Source organism: Bubalus bubalis, chromosome 4 (assembly GCF_019923935.1).
Source record: "Bubalus bubalis isolate 160015118507 breed Murrah chromosome 4, NDDB_SH_1, whole genome shotgun sequence".
Taxonomy (NCBI): domain Eukaryota; kingdom Metazoa; phylum Chordata; class Mammalia; order Artiodactyla; family Bovidae; genus Bubalus; species Bubalus bubalis.
In genome coordinates this window covers 156,598,406-156,610,446 of record NC_059160.1, presented here as the reverse complement: position 1 = coordinate 156,610,446, position 12,041 = coordinate 156,598,406, and the positions used below count along the sequence as shown (strand labels likewise).

The following is a 12,041-nucleotide window of genomic DNA, read 5'->3' as shown; positions in this document are numbered from 1 at the left end:
GAAAAGAAGGCTCGAGAGAGGAGCCCACAACACATGCTTCTCACCAGCCCAGACTGTGGAGGTCCTGCCCGCTAAATGGGAACCTGGCACACAGGGTGCTTGAATCCTTTTTGCTCCTCCTGTGTGGTCCCAGCATCTGTCCAGCTGATGCACAAGGGGGGCTCGCTGGCTTCAGCTGCCTGCCTGCAGAGGAGGAGAGGCTCACCACGAGCCTTGTGGGTGTCTGCTCCTCACAAGCCTGCTTTGTAAATATGCTCCTGCATCTGTTCCTTAGAGGATTGAGAGCCTGCCAAGCAGAGTGTGACATGAGACAGGAAGAAGCCCCCTCACTCTTAACCCAAGTACTCTATCTGGGCTTCCTGTTGGCACTCTGTGTCTGCAGAGGTGACATCAGCCAGCACATTGCAAAAATAGCACAGTGCTGTGAAGGAGGTCCTGGAGTTAAAGAAGCAACTGGAGAGAAGGCAATATTTGCATGGCAGTGCACAATTTACACAATGTACCAGGAATTGTGTGTTTGGGAGGGTTGGTTATATGTGCAATTTAGAAATAGGATAAAGGCATGTGCAGGTGGCTCAGTGGTGAAGAATCCGCCTGCCAATGCAGAAGATATGAGTTCAATTCTCGGGTTGGGAAGATCCCCTGGAGGAGGAAATGGCAACCCACTCCAGTATTCTGACTCGCATAATCCCATGGACAAAGGAGCCTAGTGGACTACAGTCCATGGGGTCAAACACAACTGAAGCGACTGAGCACACACACAAAGGCACGTGGAAAGGTGGCAATTAGCAATCACTTGCATGAACATGTCAGGCAGCATCACTGATGTCAGAATCTGCGAGATCTGAGGTCACCAAGAAAAATTTCTAACCTTTTAATACATCTTCTGCACAGAAGAAAGAAAAAAAAAATCCAAATAAAACCCAGCACAGAAGCAGCAGGCACAGGGAATGCAGTCTAAAGCATGCCCCTAACAGTGAAAGTCACTCAGTCATGTCCGACTCTGCGACCCCATAGATATAATATACAGTCCATGGAATTCTCTAGGTCAGAATACTGGAGTGGGTAGCCTTTCTCTTCTCCAGGGGATCTTCCTAAACCAGGGATCGAACCCTGGTCTCCTGCATTCCAGGTGGATTCTTTACTAGCTGAGCCACAAGAGAAGTCTGTCCCTAAAAGGGAAGTTAGTTATTGATTGACGTCATTATTTTAATAAGCCTCTATGAGACTTAACCAGATCCCAACATCTCCACCAGAAGCAGAGGTCCAGGTACCACACATCTGCATATCCTCTCAGCCTCTATCCTTGGCAATAGGAAAGTCTAGCAGCCAATTTGCTTATGTTCTCAGTGATACAGCTATTCTGGTGTTTCTTCCAGGTAACAATGCATTCTCCAGGGATTGGACAAAGATAGGTCTAATCATAATCCTCTAGTCCTCAGCATGACAAGAATCTTCCTTCCTTACAGATTTTCCCTGCTTTATTCAGATATAACTGATGCATAACAGTGTGGGTTTAAAGTATCCAGTGTGATGATTTGATATATGTATACATTACAAAATGTTTAACCACGTTTTTCCCTACTTTGGCATACCATTCTCCTCCTAGTAATGATTTCCTTTGTACCCTTTCCCAGACCTTCTCCCTCCTTTCTGTCAATCAATTATTGCCAGTCATGATGGAACAGCCTGAATACCAACAGTATAAGTAAGTAAGTGAAGTCACTCAGTCGTGTCTGACTCTTTGCAGCCCCATGGACTGTAGCCTACTAGGCTCCTCTGTCCATGGCATTTTCCAGGCAAGAGTATTGGAGTGGGTTGCTATTTCCTTCTCCAGGGGATCTTCCTGACCCAGGGATCAAACCTGTGTCTCTTGCATTGGCAGGCAGGTTCTTTACCACTGAGTCACCAGGGAAGCCCTTATGCTCTTAATACCATCACCAAAGGAGTCCAGTGGAGTTCCAGGAAAGAGGTTTGGAGCTATAGATAAACTCTACTTAAGAAGCGAGAGTGTTTCACCTGCATTCCATTTGAATCCATTCTTTACAGAAACCTGAGCTACTCATGATGTCAAATAATCACCCTCCAGACATTCCTCAACTAACAAATTCCTTAATCTTATAAATTAAAGAGATGGTCATAACTGTCACCAAAATCATACAAAGCCTGAAAAAAGAGAAATAAACTTCACCCCAAGTGATATGTGATATGAACAAGTACTGCAGCCTGCAGATAACACCCCTTCCAGTTTGGAGTCCTTTCAGCAGGGCTTTGCTTTTCCATGGTTAGATCAATATCACACTGATACATGTTCTGCCAGCCAAGCTATAATGTTGCATTCTTCCAGGGCTCAGTAATATAAAGTGATTTAAGGCTTTCAGCTTGAAAGATATTGCAATGAACACTGTGATTTATAAAACAAATGGGCTATTGTCCTAAATAAGTTTAAAATTATATAGACCTGGGGAAATAGAGTTAACTAAAGTTTTAATGCTCTTAGCCTATTTTCTGCTTAGTAATTTATACAGACACATAAGCAATTCAACTCAGAAAATGCAACAGAAATTTATAACCGGTATCCTCCATACATAATTTTCTTAACTGAGTGCACCTTTTGGCATTTATTAGTACACAAAGTCAACTTCCCACATATCCTTCTTATATCCAGGCAACTGTCTATGTATTTACTGGACTCATAAATCATTGTATTCTAAACACTTGGTCTATCAGGAAAATATGCTAATTGTGGCGGACAGCATCTCCTATACTGAATGCTAGTGGCATTTTGGAATATTATTTCTCGCTTTATCACAGATGCGTGGTAGGAAATAGAAATGACGTGGGAGCAGTAGAAGCCAGAGGAATCTAGGCAATACATTGAAAAGCTGCCATCTCTTATTCTCTGTTCACATTGGTGAAGACAGCAGAGTGTGATAACAGTAGATGAGATATTTTCATTTAATCTTTTAAATGTATTGGCTTATAAATGTGAGTGGAATTCACATGGGGCATTTCTAATGTATTTCCTAGTTTCATCTTTTGCATGTTCCTGAAAAGAACTCAACACTATTGATGAGAATTTTTATAGCAAAGAGAAAGAAGGCAAAATTGGTTGAGAATTTAAAAGAGAAACTTAGTCACAACCTGAAGATTTTATGCTTGTTTTTGTAGAAGATTATAGGCACCTACAAACTGTGCAAATTGGGAAACATCAATTTCAGCTGTTACAATAAAGAGGTCCCCAAATAAAGTGATTTTTGAAATGAAACAGCTTTTTCTTTTTTTTTTTTTTTTAATGTATAGCAATCCTTGGACAAACCATCTGGGTGAATGAACAGGCCCAGTTTTGTTCCAAATGTTCACCCTCTTGGGTGTTCTCATCTTCATGACTGGAAGGTGGGCTCATGGTCATTTCTGTGCTTCAATGTATAGGAAGAGGGAAGACAAAGACAGTCCAAGGCAAATGCCTTTTCTTTTATGTGAAGATGCCCCCAAATTACGCATCTCACTCCCACCCATGTCCCATTGTCTGTAACTGGATCACACAGCTTTATCAAGCTACAACAGAGGACATGCAATATGATCTACAGCTGGGTGGCCAGATACCCAGCTTCGACTTCGCCTGTTTATTTTTCACTGATATTTGAAGATACTTCCAGACTGATTATTCAGTTTCAACCATCATTCCATGTTTCACTTCACTTCTTTCACCCATTTTGTGTTCTTTTATTTTCCAGGTTCTCCTTCATAGTAGGATGATAAAAGTAGGCAGGGTATTCCTTTTCAGACAGAGAAGACTTCAGGAGAAGCCTCTCAAAACTAATATACATCCAACCAAGAATTCTCAGACAGTGCTTTGCAACAAGCTGATAAACAGATCGGAATGAACTGCAAGGAGCAATGTTGTCAAACGTGCATGGTCAGATTTCAACATGGCAAAATGCTTTCTGGAGGGAAAATATTTGTCAGCAAGACCAAAACTAACAAAAATGACCTTGTGTAGCAATTATACAGATAAACACAGAACATTCAAAATCATATTTCCCCCTAAATGCATTTTAATCCAGAAGCCAAGGACCCTCTCATCTACTTTACCCTCCTCTGAACTGACTAACCAAGGCAAAGCCTTAGGGCACAAGGGTCTCAAGACACACTGGTACTTCCTTCTTCCCCAAGGTTCTTGCACACTTGACTGCACTCTTTTTTGCCCAACTACAACCTAAAGGCAAAATTAGGCCTTTTTGTCAACCATCTCGTGTAGAAAAAATGGACTAATTTATTTTTTTGTCTCTTAGAAAGTTATCTTTCTTTTCTCTGAACTACCAGTACTAGCTGAATTCTGAGTCTTAAGAAATCGCCTTTTGCAATTAAGTGGCTCCTATATCTTGTTCAGATTATGTACTTTTGATTTAAAAAAGACACTCTTAATGATTCATACAGGTGTAAACTAGGATCGTCTTGGGCAAATCAGATTTTCAACCCCCCCTTTTGTGAAGTATTTTACCTAAAATAACTTGTGAAGAATATAATTCTACTTGAGGATTCATATTTAAATTGATACTCTGAGAATATTCTAAAAGCTTATGCGGAGGAATTTTCATCAATTATAATGAAAAAGTCTGAAAAAGCTAAATCCAACTCAAATAAAAGTCATTTCCAACAACCAGTGACATAGGGAAATGTCATCAAAGAAAGCAGGTGCAAAATTTTCTAAATGGTCTCCCGAAAGGTTAGTAAGAGCCAGACACCATGACTGGTAGGAAAAAAATGTGAATTAAAATACAAAATATCACTGTGGATAGAGAGTTGCATAAATATTTCAGTTTTTTAATCTCTATAACATCACAGTGAAGTAGGTAACATATAAAAATCCCTAATTTTAGAAAAGAAAATGAACTTCAGTGTGGTGAAGTGAATTGATTGGCAGAGCAGAGATTCCAATCCAGATCTATGTGACTGGACACAGTTCAAAGGACAATAAATGGCCCAAGTAGCCAGTCAAATGTACTTGCCAGACAGAATTTTCAACAGGTGTACCTTTGACAATTGAGAATTATAGTTATTTTTTTTAATTTGAAGAAATTTATTATTTCTTAACACTGGGGAAAACATGTAAAGAAGCCATGTTCTCAGGCCCATCTGAATCACATATAAGAGGCTTCTCTAACCCCAACATTTGGTGTGTTAATTTAGTTGCTGAATTGTATCCAACTCTTTGCAACTCCATGGAATGTAGCCTACTAAGCTCCTCTCCCCATGGGATTTCCCCAGGTAAGAATACTGGAGTGTGTTGCCATTGCCTTCTCCAGGGAATTTTCCTGACCCAGTTATCAAACCCAGGTCTCCTGTACTGCAGGTGGACTCTTTGCCGACTGAGCAACCAGGTAAGCCCCTACCACCAACAGGCTCCTAGTCCAACATCACATGGCCATGGGAATGTCAGGATAGTTTGAGAAACAGAGAACAGAAATGACTGTACTCCCTCCTTATGACTGAGAAATTTTCAATACATTTTTGATATTGATTTATAATAGTTTAATAAATATTTGATATCATTCTTTCAATATATGTGTTGCAAATGTAGGCTTACAGAATTTCTATCTTGTGTTGGGGGTATGCAGATGTTAAAAGCATTCTTATTTGATGTTTACTTTGTGGTTAAGAAAATTATAATTCCTTTTTAAAGTCAAAAATTTAGAAATTCACACTCTTAATATCAATACCTTTTCATTTCCATAGGACCAGCTATTGACCTAACTGAAACATTTCTAGATCTATTTCATGTCCATAAACCACCCATATATATATGGCTGAATGTACGTATATTCATAAAAGTTTTTATTGGACATTAGTTGTAATTTTGAGTTTAAATAGACACTTGCATTTTATTAATTTAGAATATTAGTTTTCATATCTATCAGTTTATCTACTGCCATATAAATGTACATATCAATGTTTTTCATCGATCCTCTCTATGAAAAATAAGCAGCTGGCCACTGAAAAATAGACACGGAATACCTGTAGATTCTATAAATTAATCTGAGAAGAATGTTTTCTGAAGGATAAAGCAGAGAGAGCAATGAATAAAGATAGAAGCATGTAAATTAAAAAAAGAAAATCTCTTATGTGACAAATTTTTGATCTCCAGTGACTTCTAGGTGGTGAAAGGCCAGATGAAGAATGACCCTCCACCGTGAAGCAAGGATTGGGGTTTGACTCTGCAAAGCCATGCTGTTTCTTCCCCCTTCCTGTCAGCTTGGAAAAAGCACATATTTGTGACTCCAATTCTGATTTGCACGCACTAGCTTTATCACCTGTGACAGCTCATTAGGACAAGGAGACTCCGTTTTCGCGTGTCCTAACGGATGGTTTTAATGCCAACTTTGCTATGTGGTTAAGGTAGTGAGTACACATGAAGGTTTAGAAAAACCTATGATATGCTAGGCAGTTCAGAAATATTTATGTTCTCTCCTCTCCACATCCCAGCTCTTATAGCAGTGGTGTTAGAACTTTGATGTAAGAAAAACCCTGGATATTCTGCAAAATGCAGATTTATGTACCCCTTTCCCCAGTCCATTGGCTTAGAAAATATGAGATGTAGCTCCAATATATTTATTTTAACATGCTTCAGCAGGTGACTCAGATGCAGGTCATTTGTAGAGCATATTGCCTAAAATATTCCTCTGAATCAACGTTTAGTTGGGAGGCTAGAAAGGTGATACCATCTTGGGGATGTGGAGACAGGGAATATGTTACTTCACATTTAAGTAAAGGTCAACTCTTGCCTCTCTACCAGGCTAGGTTTCTAGATTCTCTAAGACAGAATCATGGATTAATTCTCCTGTTATTGTTAATATACTTTCTACCATTTTTGAACATACTTAGAGGCCAAAATGTTACAAATGTACATCATACAGAGTTCACCGCCTCTTAAAGAAATACCAGCCCTCTAAAACATTTGCCTTATTATATACTTTTAGCAATGTCATTAATATTTGAAAGGTTCTCCAAGAACATATGCCAGATTTTCCTCATACTTTTACTCTACCCTCTATTTTCCTGCGCCACAAGTCACCAATATTTCTAGTTTCTCATAAATAATTCTAGAGATATAATTCTTATATTTAATTTTGTGTATATATAAACAAATACTCTCTATCTCTACAGAATAATTGTATACCTTTCTTTACCTTGCTTTCCTTTGACTACAAATAGCTAAATGTAAATTACTATATAATCCAACAAACTCACTCCAGGGCATATATCCAGACAAAAACATAATTCAAGAGATACATGCATCCCTGTGTTCACAGCAGCACTATCCACAATAGTCAAGACGTGGAAACAACCTGAATGTCCATCAGTAGATGAGTGGATACAGAAGACATGGTGCATATAGAACAGAATACTACCCAGTCTTAAAAAAAGAACAAAATGCCATTTGCATCAATATGGACGCAGTTAGTGATTATCATACTAAGTGAAGTATGTCAGAAACAGAAAGACAAATATTATATCACACATGGAATCTAAAACATGACACAAATGAACCTATCTATGAAACAGAATCATGGACATGGAGAACACACTGGTGATTGCCAAGAGGGAGGAGGTTGGGAGAGGGCTGGAGTGGGAGATTGGGGTTAGCAGATATAAGATTTATATGTAGAATGAATAAACAACAAGGTCCTAAGTAGCACAAAAAACTATATTCACTATCCTATGATAAACCATTATAGAAAGAATATTTTTAAAACAGAATATATATATGTGTGTGTGTGTGTGTGTGTGTGTGCTTAGTCGCTCAGTCATGTCCAACTGTTTGTGACACCATGGACTGTAGCCTTCCAGGCTCCTTTGCCATTAGGATTCTCTAGGCAAGAATACTGGAGAAGATTGCAGTGCCTCTCCAGGGGATCTTCCCAACCCAGGGATAGAACCCAGGTCTCCCGCATTGCAGGTGGATTCTTTACCATCTGATCCACCAAGGAAACCCATTAATAGTGGAGTGGGTAGCATATCCCTTCTCCAGGGGATCTTCACAGCCCAGTAATTGAACCAGGGTCTCCTGCATTGCAGGCAGATTCTTCCCCTGGTAGCTGTGTGTGTGTGTGTGTGTGTGTGTGTATCTCCTTCATGATTCACAGCCCTGTTGTGGTGAAGAGGCTTGCATAATTCAATGAAGCTATGAGCCATGCCATGCAGAGCCACCCAAGGTTGATAGGTCACAACAGAGAGTGCTGACAAAATGTGTTTCACTGGAGGAAGGAATGGCAAGCCACTCCAGTATTCTTGCCTCAAGAACCCCAGGAACAGTATGAAAAGCCAAAAATATATGACACCAGAAGGTGAGCCCCCCAGGTCAGAAGATGCCCAATATGCTCTTGGGAAGAGCTGAGAAATAGCTCCAGAAAGAATGAAGTGGTTGGGCCAAAAGAGAAATGATGCTCAGTTGTGGATGTGTCTGCTGGTGAAAGTAAAGTTCAATGCTGTAAAGAATAAGATTGCATAGGAACTTGGAATGTTAGGTCCATGAATCAAGTAAATTGGATGTGGTCAAACAGGAGAAGGCAAAGGTGAACACCACCACCTTAGGAATCAGTGAACTAAAATCGATGGGAATGGGTAAATTTAATTCAGATGACCATTATATCTAAGAATCTCTTAGAAGAAAAGGAGAAGCCCTCATAGTCAAAAAAGAGTCTGAAATGTAGTACTTGGGTGCAGTCTCAAAAATGAATGAATGATCTTGGTTTGTTTCCAAGGCAAACATTCAATATCATAGTAATCCAAGTCTATGCCCCAACCACTAATGTCAAAGAAGCTGAAGTTGAATGGTTCTATGAAGACCTACAAGACCTTCTATAACTAACACCAAAAAAAGACATCCTTTACATAATAGGAGACTGGAATGTAATAGTAGGAAATCAAGACATATCTGGAGTAACAGGCAAGTTTGGCTTTGGAGTATGAAATGAAACAGAGCAAAGGCTAACAGAGTATTGCCAAGAGAACACACTGGTCATAGAAAATACCCTCTTACAATGACACAAGAAATGACTCTACACACGGATATCACAGAAAGAGTCAACACTGAAATCAGACTGATTATATCCTTTGCAGCCAAAGATGGAGAAGCTCTATACGGTCAGCAAAAATAAAACCTCATGCTGACTGTGGCTCAGATCATCAGCTACTTATTGCAAAATTCAGGCTTAAACTGAAGAAAGTAGAGAAAACCACTAGACCTAAATCAAATCCATTATGATTTGTGGAGGTGATGAATAGATTCAAGGGATTAGATTTGGTAAACAGAGTACCCAAAGAACTATGGACGGAGGTTCATAACGCTGTACAGGAGATGGTGATCAATACCATCCCAAAGAAGAAGAAATGTAGTCTGAGGAGGCTTCAAAAATAGATGAGAAAAGGGAAGTGAAAGGTAAGGGAAAGGTATACCCAATTGAATGCAGAATTCCAGAGAACAGTAAAGGGACATAAGAAAGGTTTCTTAAGTGAACAATGCAAAGAAATGGAGGAAAACAATAGAATGGGAAAAACTAGAGATCTCGTCAAGAAAAGTGGGAAGATATTCAGGGAACATGTCATGCAAGATGGGCATGATAAAGGACAGAAATGATAGGGACTTAACTTTCCTTACCTTAGAAGCAGAAGAGATTAAGAAGAGGTGTCAAGAATACACAGAAGAGCTATACAAGAAAGATCTTAATGACCCAGAGAACCACAATGGTGTGATCATTCAACCAGAGCCCGACATCCTGGAGTATCAAGTCAAGCAGCCCTCAGGAAGTATTACCACAAACAAAGCTAGGAAAGGTGATGGAATTCCAGCTGAGCTTTTTCAAATCCTAAAAGATGATGCTGTTAAAGTGCTGCACTCAAAATGCAAGCAAATTTGGAAAATTCAGCAGTGGCCACAGGACTGGAAAAGGTCAGTTTTCACTCCAATCCCAAAGAACGGCAATGCCAAAGAATGTTAAAATTACTGCACGATTGCACTCATTTCATATGCTAGAAAGGTAATGCTCAAAATCCCTCAAAATCCCTCAAGCTAGGCTTCAGCAGTACATGAACCGAGAATTTCCAGGTATACAAGCTGGATTTAGAAAAGGCAGAGGAACCAGAGATCAAATTGCCAACATCCGATCAGTCAGTCAGTCAGTTCAGTCGCTGTGTCCGACTCATTGTGACCCCATGGACTGCGGTATGCCAGGCCTCCCTGTCCATCACCAACTCCCGGAGTTTACTCAAACTCATGTCCATTGAGTCAGTGATGCCATACAACTATCTCATCCTCTGTCGTCCTCTTCTCCTTCCACCTTCAATCTTCCCAGCATCAGGGTCTTTTCCAATGAGTCAGTTCTTTGCATCAGGTGGCCAAAGTATTGGAGTTTCAGCTTCAGCATCAGTCCTTCCAATGAACACCCAGGGCTGATCTCATTTAGGATGGACTGGTTGGATCTCCTTACAGTCCAAGGGACTCTCAAGCATCTTCTCCAACAAAACAGTTCAACAGCATCGATTCTTCAGTGCTCAGCTTTCTTTATGGTCCAACTCTCACATTCATACATGACTACTGGAAAAACCATAGCTTTGACTAGATGGACCTTTGTTGGCAAAGTAATGTCTCTGCATTTTAGTATGCTGTCTTTTATAACTTTTCTTCCAAGGAGCAAGTGTCTTTTAATTTCATGGCTGCAGTCACCATCTGCAGTGATTTTGGAGCCCAAAAAAATAAAGTCTGACACTGTTTCCCCATCTATTTGCCATGAAGTGATGGGACCAGATGCCATGATCTTCATTTTCTGAACTGAGTTTTAAGCCAACTTTTCCACTCTCCTCTTTCACTTTCATCAAGAGGCTGTTTAGTTCTTCACTTTCTGCCATAAGTGTGGTGTCATCTGCATATCTGAGATTATTGATATTTCTCCCAGCAATCTTGATTCCAGCTTGTACCTCATCCAGCCCAGCGTTTCTCATGATGTACTCTGCATATAAATTAAAAAAGCAGAGTGACAATATACAACCTTGATGTACTCCTTCCCCTATGGAACCAGTCTGTTGTTCCATGTCCGGTTCTAACTGTTGTTTCCTGACCTGCATACAGATTTCTCAAAAGGCAGGTCAGGTGGTCTGGTCTTCCCATCTCTTGAAGAATTTTCTAGTTTGTGTGATCCACACAATCAAAAGTTTTGGCATAGTCAATAAAGCAGAAATAGATGTTTTTCTGGAACTCTCGTTTTTTCAATGATCTGAAGGATGTTGGCACTTTGATTTCTGGTTCCTCTGCCTTTTCTAAAACCACCTTGAACATCTGGAAACTCACGGTTCACATACTGCTGAAGCCTGGCTTGGAGTATTTTAGCATTACTTTACTAGCATGTGAGATGAGTAGTTTGAGCATTTTTTGGTGTTACCTTTCTTTATGATTGGAACGAAAGCTGATCTTTTGCAGTCCTGTGGCCACTGCTGAGTTTTCCAGAATGCTGGCATATTGAGTGCAGCACTTTCACATCATATTTTAGGATTTGAAATAGCTCAACTAGAATTCCATCACCTCCACTAGCTTTGTTTGTGGTGATGCTTCCCAAGGCCCATTTGACTTTGCCTTCCAGGATGTCTGGCTCTAGGTAAGTGATCACACCATCGTGACTATCTGGGTCATTAAGTTCTTTTTTGTATAGTTCTTCTGTGTATTCTTGCCACCTCTTCTTAATATCTTCGGCTTCTGTTAGGTTCATAGCATTTCTGTCCTTTATTGTGCCCATCTTTGCATGAATGTTCCCTTTGGTATCTCTAATTTTCTGGAAGAGATCTCTACATCCAATGGATCATAGAAAAAGCAATGGAATTTCAGAAACACATCTACATCTGCTTCATTGACTACATTAAAACCTTTGACTGTGGATCACAACAAACTGTGGAAAATTCTTAAAGAGATGGGAATACCAGACCACTTTACCTGTGTCCGGAAAAAATTTTGTGTGGGTCAAGAAGCAACAGTCAGAACCTTACATGGA

At 39.9% G+C, this 12,041-nt stretch overlaps 1 protein-coding gene across 7 annotated transcripts in view; it reads right to left on the bottom strand.

The window, feature by feature from the left end:
- NRG3 (neuregulin 3) overlaps window positions 1-12,041 on the bottom strand; it is a 1,236,567-nt gene that overhangs the window by 673,261 nt on the left and 551,265 nt on the right. The window lies entirely within an intron of this gene.